Genomic DNA, 20,474 nt, shown 5'->3' on the forward strand with positions numbered 1-20,474 from the left:
TTACTACCTACACACTGCCTGAGGGTAGGAGGCAGAGAGTTAGATTTCTGCGCTTATAGGCAAAGTGCCTCTGAGGCATGAGAGAGCTGGACTCACAGAGCATCCATGTTCCTCCGGTTACCTGGCCAGCTTCCCAGGAAGGAGGTGGAAGATGGCCGATCCTGCTGCCAGCATCACTTCCCTGAGCATCCCAGGAGCCAACCAGCCACCAGCTGACTCTGCCCAAAGTGCTGGCTTCAGGCCATAGCTCTCCTCCTCATCCCTTCCACAGAAGCACCCGAATGAGAAATGCTTGATTCATTAAAACCTTTGATGCAATGGTAGCTGCCTTGGGTCAGTCACAAGGAATACACCATATCGGGAGCATATTTATATGACAATAAACTTTTAATGCCTAGGAACGTGCCTGAATAAAAAATAAAATCAGAATAAATTATGCAAATGACAACTTTTCAGAGAGCAGATAAGTTTTCTTCTGGCCTGTGTCACGGTGAAGCCCTGGACACCATCATGCTTCTGGCCTGGAATTAGTTGATGTACGAGGAGCTGTCAGTATTCCTTAGTATTTCCATTAACCGCTCAAGGCAAGCGAACCGAGCATGCAGAGTGCTTTATGGGGCAGTCACGGCAGTGCAGAAGGCTGCAGAAGGCTTTCAGGGGGAACGTCCCACCTACTAAGAGTGGAGGGCTTTTTAGAGCACGAAGGCCGGCCCCAGGCTTGGGAGCTGAAGACCAGGAAAATAAATTCTATTAGCGCTTCAAAGGACACGACTGAGGACAAAGACTTTTAGCTGCCACAGACCCGGCTCCCCAAAGAGAAAAGCAGGGGTCAAAATAAAAAAGCGATTTTTCTCTGCACAGCAAACCTGCAGACTTGGGGCACCGCTGTAGGTGTCAGTGTCCTGGAAAAGCTGCCTGGGAGAAGGCCTTCCAAGCACCTCCTTGGGCTGAGCACCTGCTTCAGGCAAATAGGGGCGGGGCTCAGGCGGGGGCGCCGTCCCCTAGTTAGGTGTAGTTAGGCCGGACTGTTTCAAAGCTCTCAGGCCTGGAGCAAGGGCTGAAGGGCTAGCTCAACTGCAGCAGGGGAGAGTGTGATGGGGGAGGGGTGACATTTGTCAGAAATCCTTGGACTCATGAGGGTGACACAGAAGTTAGAGGAACTAAAGAGCTTCCAGTTGGCGTTGCAAATCACCTAGCTCCCCAGAGATCACTCACTCTTCCCCATCCTGAATGCCTGCCCATCCCACATTGTTTCAGATGGGGTGGGGGTGTTGAGTCATGTTACTCTTTAGTCGGATTCCTTCCCACACAAAAGTGATCCGGGGATCTGAAATACGTGGGAAAGCAATGATAGATAGTCCAGTGTAGGCAGCAGGAGGTATAATGTTTGATAGTTTAACCCACTGCGTTTTCAACTAGCCTGAGGAGCTTGGGTGAACCATGTTGGCCTCATCGTGACTTCGTTTCCTCATCTGTTCTGGAGAAGTCTAGTGCACTCTAGGCAGCGGGATGCAGAGCCAGGGAGATTGAATGTGGTGCGTGCGCGCACGCTCTCAAAACGGCAGGGAGCTCTCCCCGCTACTGCCTCTGCACCGCACTTTGGTGCGTTCTTTCAGCCCAGCGAGGGGTGGAGGAAGCCTCGGCTCTAAAATTAGTCCAGCTTCCAGGAGAGGCGCCCAGAGCATCCTGCTGCGGCCGCAGCGTCTCCCCGGCTCCCACCCGCGCCCCTCGTCTGCGCGTGGAGCTGGGAGATCACTGGTCGTCCCCCCACGAGGACGTAGCTCTGCGGGGAGGGAGGAGGAGACAGCAAAGCTGGGTCTTGGCAGTACGGCGGCGGCAGCGAGGGGGAACCCGGAGCAGCTCCTAGACTAGCAGTAGCGGTGCAGGCTGCCGAAAGCAGACGCGAGAACCGCTCCTCCCGGCAGGCTGCGCTGTGATCTGGGCTGAGCGGTGGGACCTCTCTCCCGGTCCCCCTCCTCCTGCCGCCATCCTCCTCCGACTCCCCTCCTCCGCCCGCCAACCCGCAGCGGTGGCGGCGTCCTGAGCGCCAAGCGCCGGGCACCTCCACTCGCTGCCCCAGCCTCAGTCGGGAGCACGCGGCGAGCACTGCAGCGGTGGCGGCGGGGTGGCCAGCACACCAAAGGCCGGAAAGGAAGACCACGGAGGAAGCGTCTGGTGCAGGAGAGCATCGCCGGCCGAGGCAAGGGTGCGTGAGGATTTTAAGCGTGCTTATTTGGCTGCATGGTGCACCGGCTGGAGCGCACCTTTCTCAGTACCGCCCCAGCTACCAGGTTACAGAGAGGCTGTGATGGGGCCTCCGGCAAGCTAAAGCCACCAGAAAACGTGGGGGAAACTTTTCACCTTGTAAAGTTCCTGCCTGGGTGCTACTGGGAGCTGTGGTCATTACCGCCACTAGCTAGAACCCAGGGAGGCTCAGCCCTGCGTCAGGAGCCAGGAGATAAGTACGGGAGTTGGTCAAGTTTAGGGCTAGGATTAAGAGGAGAGAGGGCTTGTGCGCCTGCATGCTTGCACACTGCTCTGGGTCCTCACTGATCTGTGGTGGCTGGCTGCAGGTGGATTTGATCAAGTGGCCAGTCTGCTTGGTAGCTGGCGCTTGCAGCATTCAGTGGGAAGGCGCAGATGCCAATGGATGCACTTGCAGGACCCAGAAGCGCAAGTTGGGTGCTTGCTAGAGGCGGCTAGGAGTGGAGCAGAGAACCCAGCCTTCACTTCCACCGGACAAGTAAGGTAGCCCAGACTGTTCGCCGGTTCTCTCCCCACGTCTGAGTCTTGTCGGTTGGTGAAAGGTACTGAATGACAGCAGACTTTTAACTGGTGCGACAGTTTGGCCAAATAGTCAGGAGATGATCCCTGTTGTTTTGACGAGATGGACCCGAATCCTTTGGGAGAAAACATGATTTTGGCGGGCGGGAGAACGGGCTTTGCTATTTGAAAAGAGAATAACCCGAGTCTGACCATCCCAGGGATGCCGAAGGGCCCTTGCGGCTCCGCGTGGGCATGTTGAAGGCGCACTGTTCCGCGCCCGAAGTCCTTCTGAGGGTGCTGAGCGGGACTGTAGGTTCGCCAGAGTGCAGTTAGGGATCTTAGGGAGCTGGCTGGAGGTGGCAGAGGGGTCCTGGATGGATTTCGCTTGGCGCTCGGTGAGCAAGAGGACTTGGCCAGCTGGGGTCGCTGAGCTAAAATGCATCGGGCTGGGCTGACGAGAGGTGGCGAGCCCGGGTATTTTTAGCAGTATACCACGTTCACCGTTTCTTTCCCCAGCTGACTTTTGTCGCGTGTGTTTTCGGGAATGTTTTAAGAACTGACCAGAATTAGACTTTACAGAAAGCAACTCATGTTGCTTTTCTCTGCCCGTCTCTTGCTTGTTGTGGTACGCTTGGAGAGAGGATGGGATGCAGAATGCCGGGTGTTCCCGGCGCGCTAAGGCTCATCTCCTGGCTCCTGCTACCAGAGGAAAGGGGGCGCTCTTGGGTGTGCGTGCTGGTTGTGTCACCCACCTTGAAATACAATAACGAGCAAGCCCGGCCATGGGGCTGTCCACAAATGGACGTGAAGGTAGGGATAGGCTGCAGACAGTGAGGTGGCCGTGGAGGCTAGGAGTCTCCTGGAAACAAGAAGCGCTGGCATCCCGGAGTGAGGTCAGCTAGTGTTCCGAGCCTCCCTAGGAGAGCCCCACTTGGCCGCCGCGTGCGCTCGGGACCTGGATCTTGCTTGGGGTATTCCCGAACCCGGTATACAGCGGCTTGAGGGAGAAACACTGGACCAGGCGAAGAATGGGAGAGTCTTTCTCTGGTTTCCCCTCCCCCCCCCAGACTCCAGCGTGTTTGCTTCCAAGTTGGATCCCACTTCCATTTACAAGTGTCAGACAAACCGCGCCAAGCACCCGCTCTCCCCGACTCAGTCAGATGGGGGAGGGCGCAGGGCGGGAGCCTTGCGCCCACCAGGGTCGGCTCCCGCACAGCAATCCGGAGTGGTTTCCTAGCTTTTAGGCCTTGATGTTTAAAAGGTATATAGAAGAAAACTGCAAAGCTCACAGTACTCATGGACACTAGCGTCCCAGTCTTTTATTCTCCTTTCCACAGGCACATTTATTTTTCTGGCCAGATAAATAAATGTCTTTTCAAAGACGAGTTTGGGTGGTGGGAGGAGGGGCGGGGAACTGGCCGCCAGTCCACCTCGGTGGCTTTGAGCTCCCGGCTTTGTTACCAGGATTTGCTTGCGCCCGGGTCGAGTTAAAATAAATGTAGAAAGACAAAAACGGGCCAGACATACTGCAGGAGAAGCTTCCTTGATTCAGGCGCTGGAAAGGGCTAACTGCCATCTAGAAATTGAGGACCCAGAGGCCGGCATCACAGCGTGGATGGAGAGAGCATAGCTCCCTGGCTGCTGCAGGCACCCAACTCTGAGTTAACCAGTGCCTGCGCGGGGGCGGGGGAGGGGTGGGGGAGGGGCTCAATATGATGTGGAGATTGAATCTCATCCGGAAAGAAAGGGAGGAGATGGGAGAGAGGAGGGAGAAGAGACTGAGAAATAGAAATGATATGGACGCCTAGGAATTTCTGGTCATTGACTATTTCTACTCTCCACCTAAACCCTTGCCCTTTTTCCTTCTTATGCCAAAATTGGACAGTTGCACGGAGAGAATTTAAAAAAAAAGCACACAAGGAAAACAGGGAAACAAAAGACAAAGAGTTTTTTAAATGCGCAATAACTTCTGCTTCCTGACATGCTTTTTATGCAGTGCTGTTGGTGCGGGGGAGGAATTCAATTTTTTTTTTCCTTAACATTGTATAGGGAGAAAAGTTGTCTATCAGAATTAAAGCAAAGAGTTAAAACCAATTCAATCAAAAGTCCCCTTTGTTGTCTGTGGAACTTGTACAATGAATGACGTTGGAGTCGGTTTCTATGTACTGTGCTCTGGAAGGAGAAAGTTCTCAGAACTGTCCCCGCAGTTAATGTCTTCATATCTGAGCCACACAGAACTCTGCCTGAGAGACAGCTGGCCGGGAGATCAGAAACTGGTCAGCTGCTGAGCTGGCTGGATCTCTCATCACTGCAGGCTTTTCACAGCCAGGATGTGTTGACCAGGGATTGGCTTTGCAGCCTTGCCTCCACCCTTGCCCCCTTCCATTTTTATTTATTCTGGTTTCTGGCAGAGACATTTTGGGAATTTTTAAATAGTTGAAACCCAGTCAGTCTGTTAAGTAGCAATTACATTTGTGCTGAGTTAGTAAGAAATGAAACAAGTAGCAATAAACGAGACTTGGTAGGGGTGGGGTGCCCACTGATCTGTGTGGTATGTGGGTATTTTGCTAGCTCACAGCTTTTTGTGAGGCCGGAGTTCTTCTGACTGCTCACACAAGAACAGTGGCAGGTTGTGTTATCATCCCAGCGTTCTTCCCATGCTGGGAAAGAGCCTGCTCTAATCTAGATAATGAGTTATGTCAAATGGAAAGAAATAGGCAACCACCATCAAGAATAGGGTCTTTAATCATAACCCTCCAGTCAGAGGGTGATCTATGAGAGGCTGTGTTGTTAAGGTTTGTTCATGTTTCCTCACAGACCAGCAACCTAGCAACTTTTTCTTGTTACTATTGAGTTGGGTCTGGTGTGCTTCTGTTGGAGCCAGGTGACTGCTGGATGAAAGGGGTATGCATACTAGAGGGGTATGTCTGGTATTTCCCTCCGACTTAACTAAATAAAGAATTAATTTCTTAAGGATGGTCACCAAATTACATTTCAAAGACTTGAGAAAACTTGTAGTCTTTTCAATGTCATACAAGGTCAAATGAAAGCTCTGGAGCAGCTAAGTGATGCTTCGTGTTTTAGATGTACCCCGAATTATCAGTCCTACTAAATGTCACAAAATACTACTTAACACTTAAAAGCATCTTAAATCCTACCTATGGCAGGCATCAAATTCAGGGCAAATGTGAGTAGTTACAGTACAAATGATAGATTTTTTTTAATTGTTTGTTTTTGTAAATATAAGTTCTTGCGGGTTTTGTTTGCTTTAGATCTCTAATGAAGCTGTTTTTGTAAAAGCCTCTTGGACATTTTGGAAACCTAGAACATTTACTACAACTGCAGGTGACATTCTTTTGACTATTAAAGTATAAATGTATAAGGAACATTTTGGACTTCTAAGATCCATTTCTAGGTGTGTCTGGGTGTCTGTGCTTAACCATCAGTGGGAGTTGAAGGATGGTAGTGACTGACCTCATATGTGGAAAATCGATACAGGAGATTCATACAGCTCACACAGGTCAAGTAGCAACTTGCCAGCAAGGTGTCTTCAGCCTCTCTTTTCTCTGGAGAACCTCATTTCTAAGAAACGTACACATGAAATTGGGCCATATGCTATTGTATGACTGGTTTGGTCAAGAGAGAAAGGTGTGATTCTTTCCCATCCTTGAAGTAAAAATGTTTTATTGTAGCCATCAGATAAAGCAGAATTCAGAAGTGTACAGTATCTCCATTGGAAACCTAACGTCAGTTGGTAAGACTGTAAAAGGACTTCAGAAAGTCAGTTAAATGGAAAATATGCCTAGAATTGAATATAATTAAAGAATGTTGAAGTCTGCTGTCCATATTTGGTTGCTGTACACAGTGTTCGCCTAGTGAGCAAGGATTGGGGCTTATTGCCAGGAAGGCTTTCTTGGGGCCCATTTCACTCAGGAAAAGCTCATCATTACCTTTGGATCTTCTCAGCAGTTTCAGTTTGACCGTTTGTCACGTCGTGTTTATTACTTACATAGCGTGTTCTCTCGCTTCTTCCTTCTCTCCCTCCTCCTTTCTTCTTTCCTCTTTCTTCCCTCTCTCCTTCATTATTCCCCTCCCCCTTTATTTATTTATTTATTTTTAATTTTGCGACAGTTGGACATGATGTTCTGTCTCACCTCAATGACTACTCCCACACAGCAAGCACAGATGGCTCCCAACATTTTGAAGACCCACAGGGCTCTAGGCACCTCTAGTGCCTCTAAGTGGGGTGCAAGGCAAAGCAGGAACATTCCTAGAAGTTCTGTTTTAGCAGATCATAGGTAACTTGTTGGAAGAATTTCATATTAGTAAAGACAGATTCTATATGACATTTATTTAGTGGTATTATTTATATATAGCTTTACATTTTTTCCATGTCCTTTATGTTTTTTGGTCAATCGTTTAGAGGTTCAAATCCCTTTTATTTCTGATTGTTGGCAAGAAGAATTTTCCACTTCTATAGGAGTTTGGAAAATTCTTGTTCTTTTATCCTTGTAGGGTGTATTTCTTTTTGTACTGCATTTGATGATCACAAATGCTCAAGCATGTTGCGGTTAGTGAAGAGAAAGCCTGGGGATGCTAGCAACTAAAGGAGAAAGCTTTAGAGAGAGCCATCAAGGCCCCTTCTAGTCTAAAAGTTTATGTCTCTGCATTGGCTTTTCTGTGAACAGTTAATTCTTAAACAGTTTGCAGTAGAACTTCCCAGAGATATCCTCTACCTAGAAACAGTTTAAAAGTATCTTAGAATTCCATAATTTTTTTTAGCATAACAGCTCATTTACAGTCTAACTGAACTAAGAACATGTCACACTGTTAGCTCAGCTGAGGGTCTGTGCTGGCCCTTCATACTGTACCATTGCTGGGGAAAATGTATTTCGTGTGGGTTTATTTTCTGATGATAATTTTTTGCCTTGTACATATTAAATTATGTGGCTACTGACTCTTCTAAATTTATCTTTCTTTTCTGTATGGTATTTGTCAAGTAGGTAAAAGGAAAGTCATATGTGTGTGTGTAAATACGCTCAGGAAAAGGGTGAATTGAAATAACACAGGCTTGTAAGCTGCTTAAATTGTACAAGGAGACAGGAAAGCCTTAGAGTTCCCTTCAGGAGAGAGTAACTACACTCCAGTAAGGAAATTGGGCAATGTAAACATTTGAACAGGATATGTATGGTAACATGTATTTCTGAGATTGCCTTGAATTACCCAGTGATTAGATCGTTGTCTCTCAGTTTGGAAGAGTAGACTGTGTGGATGGAATTACTTGAGTTAATCATATTATCCCCAAATTGTGTTCAGCAGTGCACACATTCTGTACAGTTGGCACTCTGTATATTTTTGCTAAGTTTTCTATATAGTAGAAAGAGAGGGGGAGATGTCAGTGTTTGTGAGATTTTCTTCCTTCTCAGAGCTCATCAGTGGTTATTATAATAATCAAAGCAAATAGTCTAGATTGTTTTATGCAATAGCTGCATTTTCAAATGTTGAGTATACATTTACATTTTCCCCAAAGCAAATCTTACTTTAAATGTATTCAATTAGTGGACGTCGCAGTCTTGAAAACTTTTTATTTAAGTGAAGAATATTTTGTCTCTCAATAATCCATCTGTTTCTTAAATTTAGGTTGGGACATGGGATTTTTAAAAAAAGAAACAAGAGTGTGTGCACTGTGGAAATACACATTCCTTCAAATATATGCTATTGGGAAAGAGTTTGCCCTTTATCCTCTATATTGCTTTGAGGAAAAGCATCAGAGGAAAGGGCAATTGGGGAAGAATTAGTTCCAGCACTTTATCCTAGGCAGAGGCAGATGGATCTCTATGAGTGTGAGGCCAGACTGGTCTATAAAAAGAGTTCAAGGTCAGCCATGGTTATGTGGGGAGACCTAGTCTCAAAAAAAAAAGAAAGAAAGAAAAAGAAATAAAGAAAATAATATGCAAATGTACACCTGGTTTTGATATTGAGAAAATGTTAAAGTTTAAGATTACCTGGAGAGTTGGTCAAGGATAATCCACCCCAGGCTTACATCTCTGGCCTTGTCAGGTTGCTTGTGCAGACACTAAGCAAGGCTGATGCCCATCTTAGTCTGTGGAAACCCCATATTGATCTTCTGGAAAAGTTGCTCTTTTCTTTCTCTTATTCCTTCATAGTTGCTTCTTGTTCACTTTGTCCCTTCCCAAGTCCCATGGTCACTGACTGGAGGCCTGTGCCCTCCAGATGGGCTTGCCTGTGTCTTATCTCCCATGCCCACCCCCAAGTCTTGTGGTCACTGGCTAATCCGCATGTTCTCATGAAGGTCGTGTCTGCACCTCTCATCCTGTGTTCTCGTATCTCTGCACTCAGATGCATGCCCTCATGAAGGTCGTGTCTGCTCCTTGCATCCTGTGTTCTTGCATCTCTGCACTTAGACGCCATTACACTCTGCAAAGGGTGATCTGAAGAGCTAGCTACTTCAGGTTTCGGGTACATTTATTTATTTTTTATTTTAGACATGGAATAACATTTCATGGAGCAGAATTTTCCACTCTCAGTGTTATATCAACACGGAAAGATCAAAATTTTGGAGAAGGTCAACCTTTCAGGTTTAGCACCGTCAACTTTATTATTCCAAAGCTTTTTTTCCGCAGCCCCCACAGCTGCATGGCTAAGCTGGTGTCTCTCCCTCTGCATGAGGCAGCATTGCTGGGATTCAGTGGCATCTCTCCAGTGTTTGGTTCTGTACTCTTATTAGTACTAGTCCTGGCCAACATTTAATATTTAAAGTTGAATGATTATTTATATTCAGTCTGGGCAGTGATTTTGACTTTCACTATTGAATGTATAAGGCCAGATATTAAAATTTATCCCTGTGAGGTGCTAGGATCCTGTTCCATTTAGGATATCTGTTTGAATTCCACATTTTGTCTCTGAAAGAAAAGTCCTTTGGAATATATACTCAGTTCTTGTTGACTGGTCAGTCAGGACCATGATATTTCCCTGAATGTTCTCACTCCGTGTGATAAAGACAACCCAGGAGGCATGTGCCTGTGATTGCTTACCTTTCAAGAGTGCAGTATTGCATGCAAGGAAGTGCTGATACAAGAATTATCTACGTCACAGTGTGTTTTTCTGGAGTTTGATGTCCAAAAACGATGAAACAGGAATACCTCTCAGAGGCAAGCTCTCTCTCTTTCAAGAAACAAAGAACGCATAATGAAGAATGTTACTACCAGGACCTTTGGAGACCTTTTCTAATTAGTATTTAAACATTGCAACACTTGTAAATGCTGTGGTATAACTACTATCACATAAGTTACTCTCCACCCACCTCATAAGGGGTTAAGGCAGTTCAGTACACACTGTGAATTCATATTCTGACCATTGTGGGCAAGAGAATCGGGATTTGCGGGATGGCTATACAGTGTCTGTGGTTCTCTAAGTTCATCCATGTCCATGAATCCAGCAGTGACATGGTGGTTAATAAGAGGATCCATTAAAAATCACAGCTTGTTATATTCTAGATCTTTACTTTTTAAACATTATACTGCAATATGGGTATCATCTGAAGGCCAGGCCATTCATATCAACACGCAGACAGGTGTGTGTCTCAGGAATGTTATATTATACAAAATGTTCAAAAACCGTTCTTGAATGAATGGAAATTGGAAAAGATTGTCTTTCAGACACTTTGTCATTCTTTGAGCTTAACAAAATCTCCTTAACATCAGCTTCATGGGAGCATGAGAAATATGTAGTGTTCTTAATTTCTTTTTAAATGAACTGTGTTTATTGAGATTGGGCTCGAGGATCACTGAGCATAGTTCCTGACAGTAGATGTGGGTAGTTTAAATTCCCAAGTCTTGTTGTGTGTCGCGTTTTCTCCCAGCATGGGTCAGGACTGTAGGTGGAGAGATGGATCTCTTCTTTCTGGGAGGAGAAGATGGTGAGTTAAGCTTTTCACACTTCTATGCATCTGCCTCTGGGGTTGGTATAGTTGTCTGAGGCTGTGTTTTCTAGCCATACCCTGTACGTGTCCATAAGCAGATGAGCGTGAGAGAGAGGGCACACAGGGGCTGATAGGGCAAGCGCCAGTCCCGGTTTTCCCTATTAACTCATGAAGCCTGCTGGGCAGCAGCAGGCATTACAGCTACTTAATTGTGTGCTAGGTAAGCCTGGCAGAGCGCCAACATCCTGCTGGAGCAAGAATTACACTAATCAGCTGGGATATACTGCGTGTATTGATTAGAGTTGGATTTTGTTATGCAAAAAAAAAGAAAGAAAGAAATCCTTATAAATACTGGGAAAGTAATGGAGAGTCATTAAAAAGGCAGAGAGTTAATTCCCAGGTCTTTCCACGAAAGGGCATTTGAGCTTTAGCCTTCATGCAGATTTCCGGGCAGGCTGCGCTGGTCTGAGCACTGAGCCTAAATGGTGTGATCAATGTTACCACTCAGCTGGAAAGAGAATCTATGGCAGTGGGCAGGCTGTGTCAGTGGCTCAGTGAAGACTGAGACTAAAGCCACTTCATGATGGCTTTGCTGACGAAAGTCCTCCCTATTTTTTGGTTTGGAGCATTTTATTATTCATGTTCTTGCTAATAAGAGACACACTCATTATTAGTGTCTCTGATCAGAACTGAACGCCAGTAGGCAACGGTGAGGTAAAATTGATTACTAAAAACAGCAGTATGGGTAGAACTCAATTTAAGGGTACACACTTTATCTGGCAGTGTCAAGACTTGATCCTAAAGCTCTGGTCCACACAAAACCCCCGTTCTAATAAGTGAACTACAACATTCTCTCAGAATCTGGGCAAAAGCTAAAAGTTGGACCATGAGCACCATCAGCCTGGACTTGGATAATGCTTACCTTGTAGTATAATTTTGAAATTTAATAAGATTCTAATTTCAATAAATTCTATTACTACCGTATTGTACATGCATCCTTTAAAATGAGGCTCAGTATGTGCTGAAATGCCTTAACCCTTTCGAGTGGTTCTCAACCTGTGGGTCGTGACCCCACAGAGCTAACATCTGTTAGCCTGCATATCAGATAGTTACATTATGATTCATAACAGTAGCAAAATTACAATATGAAGTAGCAAAAAATAATTTTAAGGTTGTGGGAGTTACCACAACATAAGGAATGGTATTAAAGGTTTGCAGCATTTGGTCTTTCCAGAACCATTGCTTTAGGACATATGTGGATAGTAACTTAGTGTGATAATGGTTATTCTAGAGATATTTTTAAGAATTGAGTGTTTTCCTTTGGAAGGAAAGGGGATAATTTTATAGTCTTTGTCTAGACAGAATGACACTTTTTCCTAACTCATCAAAATACAGTTTTATCCCCAAGGCTTTTGAGTAAAACTGTTCCATCTTAACTTGCCTCAAGTACATCTTGAGAAAGACCTTTGGTGCTTTACAAAGAGTCAGTGATGGTAATCTGATCAGAACGACTGGAGGAGACCCTATGGTGAGCAATAACCTTAAGGTCTGTTGTTGTAGCTCCTGGAAATCAGAGTCCTGGAAGCCTGCACAGGGCTAGTATAATCTGATCCTAGGAGTCATGGTGATCATGAAGAAGAACTTCTCTGCCCACCTTCTCCCTGTGTGCCTCAATGTCGCATCTATGAAGTAGAGATAGGAATAGTGTTGTCTGACGGTAACTCCGAGGAGCAATTTCACTGCACCAGCTTTAATAGGAGACAGTTTGAGAAAGGGAGGATGTGACTAAGAATCAAGAGGAACAGAACAATTCATCAGCTGGTGCCTGGTTCCTAGGAAACTGGAAAAGGGGTTCATGAAAGATTGGTATAGGGACTCATGACTTTAGGACTTTGCCTCTGTACCATTTCCAGTGCTGCTTGCGTTTATCAACAATAACAACTAATAGTGGTAGGGGTCTTCTGTGCGTATTCCCTAGTCCATCTCCTAAACCCGTCTGGGTTCATATTATTCTATCTCGGCTTTATAGATGGAACCCCAAAACACACAGGGAGAAGGTGGGCAAAGTCTGAGTGCTAATGCTAAGATGTGTCGTTAGCTTCAAGGCAGAGAAGTCATAGTTTTTGTTTGTTTGTCTGTTTTTTTGGCTATATATTTAATCTCAGAATTTCATGGTTACAGTGTGGTGGGGTTTTTGTTTTTGTTTTGTTTTTTATTTTGTTTATTTATTTTTTTGAGACAAGGTTTCTCTATGTAGTTTTGAAGGGAGGCGGTGGCGGGGAAGAGACAGAAATCTTTAATAAATAAATAAATAATAATAAAAATCCCAGTACTTGGGAGTCAGAGGCAGGCAGATCTCTGTGAGTTTGTTGCCAGCCTGGTTGACAGAGTAAATACCAGGACAGGCTTCAAAACTACATAGAGAAAAAAAAAAGAAGTCGTAGTTTTTATGATCAGCTGATGAGTGACATGTGGGCAATGACCTGGCTCAGGAAGTGCTGGAGTCAGGATGCTAACCTGGATTTTCCGAACTGGGTTTCTAGTAGATCCTTAGCTGGACGAGAGGTACAGTATTCCTAGAGAAACTAGGCTTCAGTATCCAAAGACCCAGAGAAAGTTCTCCCTCCCTTTTTTCCCTTCTTCCTTCTTCCTGTCTTTCTTTCCCCCTCCCCTGCTCCCTCATCCTTTCTGTCTCTTTCCCCCTCTCTGTCTTCCTAAGTCAGCATTGACTAAGAATGGACGACTCTGTGACCTTGTGATCTCATGGTAGGTAACTGAATCAGGGACACCCAGCAAGGCCTATTTCTTTGGATTCTTCTCTCCTACTCTGTGTTCCTTTATTTTGTGTGGCAGGATCGCTCAGAAATGAGGGTCTTCTATCTCCATGTAGGCCAGAAAATTCCTTTATGGCCAGGTCCTACATGGAAAGGTAAGGAAGTTGGAGTTATACTGTTAAGTTTTGAAACAACTTTGAGAAAGAAAGTATGTACTTTCCATAACCACCTTGGGATAGAGGAATCTAATTTCTGTGACCTGCTTGGGGAAAGAGAGAGATAATAGGAATTTAGAGACCTTCCTTTCCAAGACTCTTTCAGTTCGTTCAAGTACAAGTTCATTTTCATGCACTGTCCTTTGGGGTATTGTTTTGAGCCCTAAAAAGTTTCTAAAGTTTGAGTGCACGGAGTCCAGCAGGGAGTCACAATACAGGTGCTCTCTTCTGAAAATGACTGCCCTGCCAGGTCATGTGACAACACAAAAGGCCATAGGAAGGAAAGGGGCTCTGATACACATGGTGTCCACTCCATCTGAAGAATCTTCTCCACCTGATGGACTGACTTTAGAACCATTCTGGTTCTGGTCTGAAACTGAGCCATCAGGTTCCCAGTGACTCACTCATAGTTCGCTGTAAACTTTTTCAGTGGGAAGCTGGAAATCTGCCAGCTTTCTCTGGGTTTTGGCTTTCTTTTGTTTGACTGGTTGGTTTTTTATTTTTGTTTTGTTTTGCTTTGATTTTGTGGGCTTGTTGTTGTTGTTGTTGGCTTCTCAGAGGAAGGTAAATAAAAAGATGGAAAATAAAAGTGTAGAAATTTGCATTAGCCTGATTAGGGGTCTGATTTGCATAAAAGAATCTTGAGCACAGTTGCCCTCTGGCTTTAGACCCTGCTTTTTCTGAACTCCTCTTATCGGGTCCAAGGTCATTTCTAAAAGGCTTCCTGTTTCATAGGAAAGGACTTACTGAAATATTAATCTCATTGCCTGAAGTAGACTCATAATGTCTGCTGAATAATTTGAGGCCCTATCAAAATCACTAACGTAAAAGTTGCTATTATGCCTTTGGAAAAGTGGCACAGGGTCCTGAGGACCTTTGCTTGACACAGTGACAGAAGACAGCGCCCCCCCCCCCCACCCCTTTGCATTCTTTTCTTTCCTAAACTAATCTCGCCAGGGTAAGTTGCATGTCTAAGCATTATGAAGCAGATTTTTTTCTCTTTTAGCTGCACATGGCATTTGATGCATAGAACTGGGAAAGAAGTAAACTCCTGACATTTTAAGCTTGGCAACATCTTTATTTATTTTTTTGAAAGAATACACAGAGCTTGAGTATTTTCTTGAGTGCCTTTGCCATTTGTCACTGTCTGTCCAATGTTGCTATTTCTTATCCCTTTTGTTACCTCCGCTGTGTGTGGTGATTTCATCAGTGTATTGACAAGCAGTGGCATTCTTCAATCGCAGGGGTGAAAGTTTCCCCTCTCCCTTGTTAGCATCTAATGATAATAATACTTGCAAGCACAGTCCTTAGAATAAAGTTGACAAAACAGAAACAAACCCTGAATGTGATGGAAAGCTTTTGCATGATGATAGAAAACAGCCCCAGGCTGCAACAGAGATGCTGCGAGTGAGTTTGGCTCGTCTTATTGACATATTGGCTTGTCTGTTGTGAGTAGACGTGCATTATCCTTGACTCAAATAACATACATCAGCTGGCAACTTACCTGGAAACACCCTTCAAAATTCGTGTTACTGTTCCTTTCCGTTGATCTGGTTCACGGAATGGCTCAGTGGGTCTTTGCGAATGGTATGCAGTTCACTTTATATATACATCTACCCAGACCCACTGCTGGAATAATTTTCTATTTACTCCGGAGAGCAGTTTTGCTTAAAGTCACAACAAAATAAAGCGGGGTTAGAGACAGCCAGCATTGCTGGTCCAGCCCCTGCGCTTTGTGGCAACTCATTGCTATGCAAATGAGATTCAAAAAGGTCATCCCTTTAGCAGTTGCTCTAGCCCTGGTGTCTACTTGATATTCCTTGGCCAAACTTACTAAGCATTCATTCCTGAGCAATCCTGGACATTTAACTCTTTGTTGGCTTTGAGCTGGCTGCTGGGATTGCTGCATTTCCCAGCACTTTGATGTTTTCTTCTCAGGAACCTCCTCCCAACACTTTTCTGTAGAAGTTAGAGAGCCATGGGCTTCTAAGATGCAATTCTTTGTGCTTGGCAAAGATGGGATTGCACGAGTTCATTTGTGTGTTCTTTTACTGCATTAAGTATTTTAATCCTTATCACATAATGTAATTCTAGATCAGTATTTTATTCATTCACATCTCCAAGGCGTTCTCACAAATATTTTTATAGAATACTGTGTGCCTATGCTGGTAAAAAGTTCCCAAATTAACTTAAATCACATGATCTGAAATTCAAATTTGATTTTACTTGATTTGGCAGAAGCATTGATAGTAGTCAGTGAAGATGCCGGCATCTAACTTCAGTTCAGTGAGAACTTGCACTGAGTTCAGGTTCTTATTGGGACTCTTATCTGCTTGATTAGTTAGTGTTTGTTTATCCATGTTTGCCTTCACTTGTATAATAGGTAGATTTGGTTTTGTTGTTGTTTTCTCTTCATAATGCAGGGAATTGAACCCTGGCCCTTGTGTATGAGAGGGAAGCACTTGACCATGGAGCTGTATCTTAAGTTCAAATGGGTGTGTTCTTTAAGGGGTTCATCCATCTCCTATGTAATTGATGTTGAGTGAGCCTTTCTCAGCTTGCAAAGTTGCCCACTCTGAGATGGTTAACTTGAGATAATTAGCATTATTTCAGTAGTGAATTTCATTTGGACACCTGCAGACCCGGAGATGTCTAGATTCTTGGCTTGCACAGGCATTATGCCTAGAGTAAAGCATGGGTTTTACCAGATATGAAGCTTTAGGAACTAGAATGTCTCCCCCACATTAAGAAGAGGAGGTACCACATTGATTTCAAGGGTGATTTTTTTTTAACACAACATCCTAGTATGAGCATCTGACTTAGTCTTCAAGAGTTAAGAGGGTATCTCTGGACTAAGTATTGAAATATATACAAAACTCATTCAGGATGCTATACTTGGCTTTTATAAATCATAGAAAAAGTGTCTTATCTAAGTGTCTGCTGCTGCTGAAGAACTGCTCAGATAGTTGATAAAGACAGGTTATCTTCAATTCTGCTGAGGCGGCATTACTCCACAGTTTTGATGAAGGGCATTAGAAAATGGCTAATGATTAAAGTAGTGGAACAGTATTTAAATGACCATGTAAGTGTAGCATTTGAAGTCAAAGTTAAAAAGCACCATTTAGTCTGGCTCTCAAACTCCACCCTGTTTTTTTCTGACTCACTCTGCATGTAGTAGAATGGGAGAATTCTGCATGGGCAGATTGCTGGGCTCTAGAAGAGTCGGGGGGGGGGAGGTAAAGCAATTGCTCCCAAGAAACTTAACTTCTGCGGAATGAGATAAAACCTACAGATAACTCAAAGGAATATAGGACACTTGCATTTCAACCACACTAGACCCGAGGAAGGTGCAGCCCTGTCTCAGCAGGGAAAAAAGCAAATGGAAAGTAAAGTTTGGTATGGCTTGGTATATCTGTAGTGAATACCAGACTCAGGGGGCAAAGGCAGAAACATGATCAGTTTGAGACCAGCCTGGGATACAAAATGAAACTGCCTCAAATCTAGCTGATGGATGAACACAAACAGAGGAGCTGGAAAGGAAAGTCCTGGCCTTTGCAAGCCAGAGGACCTGAGTTCAAGGGCAGAGCTCATGTCAGAAACAAAGAGATCGTGATACATGCTTCACTGTCAGGACAGGTGGCGGCGAGTGGATCCCGGCCACCTGCCGGACAGCGAGTCTAGTCTAAACAGCAAGCTCCAAGTCTCAGTGAAAGACACAAAGTGGCCAGCCCTGAGGAATAACACTGAAGGACGATGTCATATTTAGTTGTATTTTCTAGATAAAGACAAGGAGTATTTGCAGGGCCTTCTTCTTCTTTTTCTTCTTCTTCTTCTTCTTCTTCTTCTTCTTCTTCTTCTTCTTCTTCTTCTTCTTCTTCTTCTTCTTCTTCTTCTTCTTCTTCTTCTTCCTTTTCTTCTTTCCCCTTAGCATGGACAAATCTTTTCCTTTAGAGCGGTGGTTCTCAAGTTTCCTATTGTGGCACCCCTTTAATAAAGTTCCTCACGTTGAGGAGACACCCCCCAACCACAAAATTATTTTACCTCATAACTGTAATTTTGCTACTGTTATGAATCATAGTGTAAATACCTGCTGTGCAGGATATCTGATATGGCTGCTCAACTCGCAAAAAGGCATGGTGACCCACACACTGCTCTGGAGAAAACTTACCAGTTATTTTATAGTAACAAACACAGTATATGAGTTTTAATTTTGAGCTCATAAGACAGTGTTAAATGTTTAGAAATCTGAGCAAAGTTCTCTATTCAGTCTACATATTATCCTGATGCTGGCAATCTCTCCTTCCTGTGCTCCTGCTCTGTTCCCCTCTGATATTGACACCGCGTCTGACAGACAAGAGTTCACCAACTCTGCTTTAAACAAAGAGAGATAAAGTTGAGAGTCCACGGTAGCTAAAATGAGGAAAGTATGCCTTCCATCCTTCTCTGGTGTTCTTGTTTCCATGACCACAAATGACTTCGCTGGACGTGTTCCGGCTTGGTGAATAATATTAGCCACAGGGTTTCATTTGAGGCTATGAGGGTACGTTCTAAAAATGAGTTTGCTTAGAGTTAGATGGCAATGTTCTTTGCCGAAGACTCGATTTAAAAAAAAAAAAAGGAGGCTTCCTTTGTTTTAGGAATTTGTCGTTTTTGGATTAAAGACCTCAATATCAGTCCGAACACACTGAACCTGATAGAAGAGAAAGTGGGAAGTACTCTACAACACGTGGGCACAGGAGACCACTTCCTATGTATAACCCCAGCAGCACAGACACTAAGGGCCTCATTGAATAAATGGGACCTCCTGAGACTGAGAAGCTTCTGTAAAGCAAAGGACACCGTCACTAAGACAAAAAGACAACCCACTGACTGGGAGAAAATCTTCACCAACCCCGCAACTGACAAAGGTCTGATCTCCAAAATATATAAAGAACTCAAGAAACTAGACCGTAAAAGGCTAATCAACCCAATTATAAAATGGGGCACTGAGCTGAACAGAGAATTCTCAACAGAAGAAGTTCAAATGGCCAAAAGACACTTAAGGTCAATCTCAACTTCCTTAGCGATCATGGAAATGCAAATCAAGACAACTTTAAGATATCATCTTACACCTGTCAGAATGGCTAAAATAAAAAACACCAATGATAGCCTTTGCTGGAGAGGTTGTGGAGAAAGGGGTATACTCATCCACTGCTGGTGGGAATGCAAACTTGTGCAACCACGTTGAAAAGCAGTGTGGCAGTTTCTCAGGAAATTTGGGATCAACTTACCCCTGGACCCAGCAATACCACTCTTGGGAATATACCCAAGAGATGCCCTATCATACAACAAAAGTATATGCTCAACTATGTTCATAGCAGCATTGTTTGTAATAGCCAGAACCTGAAAACAACTTAGATGCCCTTCAATGGAAGAATGGATGAAGAAAGTAAGGAATATATACATATTAGAGTACTACTCAGCAGTAAAAAACAATGACTTCTTGAATTTTGCATGCAAATGGATGGAAATAGAAAACACTATCCTGAGTGAGGTAAGCCAGACCCAAAAAGATGAACATGGGATGTTCTCACTCATAATTGGTTTCTAGCCATAAATAAAGGACATTGAGCCTATAATTCATGATCCTGGAGAAGCTAAATAAGAAGGTGAGCCCAAAGAAAAACATATAGGCATCCTCCTGAATATTAACCTTCATCAGGCGATGAAAGGAAACAGAGACAGAGACCCACATTGGAGCACCAGACAGAAATCTCAAGGTCCAAATCAGGAGCAGAAGGAGAGAGCACAAGCAAGGAACTCAGTGTGTGCACCCACACACTGAGACAATGGCGATGTTCTATTGGGAACTCACCAAGGCCAGCTGGCCTGGGTCTGAAAAAGCATGGGATAAAACCGGACTTGCTGAACATAGCGGACAATGAGGACTACTGAGAACTCAAGAACAATGGCAGTGGGTTTTTCATCCTACTGCTCGTACTGGCTTTGTGGGAGCCTAGGCAGTTTGGATGCTCACCTTACTAGACCTGGATGGAGGTGGGTGGTCCTTGGACTTCCCACAGGGCAGGGAACCCTGATTGCTCTTCGGGCTGACAAGGGAAGGGGACTTGATTGGGGGAGGGGGAGGGAAATGGGAGGCGGTGGCGGGGAGGAGGAAGAAATCTTTAATTAATAATAAAAATAAGTAAATAAATAAATAGAAAACTTTAGAAAGAATAGTAGGTAAAGCATTTCGCATGTCGCTTGGCCTATTGAAGAAGACTGCTGCTTTGTTTCAAAGAGCACTGGTGAGCATGTCTTATGCTCTCTGTTGTCAGGGATGTTAGCACACGCAACCTGAAAGGCTTCTGCCTGGGCCCTTATCCTACTAATGTGCTGAAATGCTACCAGATGGGCCATGGGAAGAGTACCAACAGTGTCTTGAATTATACTGTAGATCCTGATTCCAAATAATGGGATATTGACTATAATTCATTTTTAGACAGTAGAACCAAGCTTCATTAAAATGCCTTACAATAGAGAGCCTCACCTATGTGACCACTCCCTGTGTGCAGGGAAGAGCTAGACTCCGGACTTATACCCCAACCCTTACCCTGCACAGACTCAATCCCTCAGCCTCAGCACTCCACATTGTGGAACTAGGATCTTCCCCTTCTCAAAGAATCTATTTCCTTTTTACCCATTTATAGATTATTTTAGAGTTTCACAAAATGTTCCTATAATGCACTTCCCAGTCTTCCAAGGTCCATCCTCCTTCCCTTGTGACCACCTCCCCAA

General features: G+C 44.4%; 1 protein-coding gene across 3 annotated transcripts in view; it reads left to right on the top strand.

Moving 5' to 3' along the window:
* The first annotated feature begins 1,870 nt into the window (after positions 1 to 1,870).
* The window catches only part of Fat3 (FAT atypical cadherin 3), a 576,873-nt gene continuing 558,269 nt past the window's right edge, over positions 1,871 to 20,474 (top strand). For all 3 annotated transcript variants that reach the window (XM_075966763.1, XM_075966765.1, XM_075966766.1), the window contains exon 1: positions 1,871 to 2,206. The gene's annotated coding sequence lies outside the window, so the exon portion shown is untranslated. The remainder of the gene's footprint in view (positions 2,207 to 20,474) is intronic.

Source organism: Microtus pennsylvanicus, chromosome 3 (assembly GCF_037038515.1).
Source record: "Microtus pennsylvanicus isolate mMicPen1 chromosome 3, mMicPen1.hap1, whole genome shotgun sequence".
Classification (NCBI taxonomy): Eukaryota; Metazoa; Chordata; class Mammalia; order Rodentia; family Cricetidae; genus Microtus; species Microtus pennsylvanicus.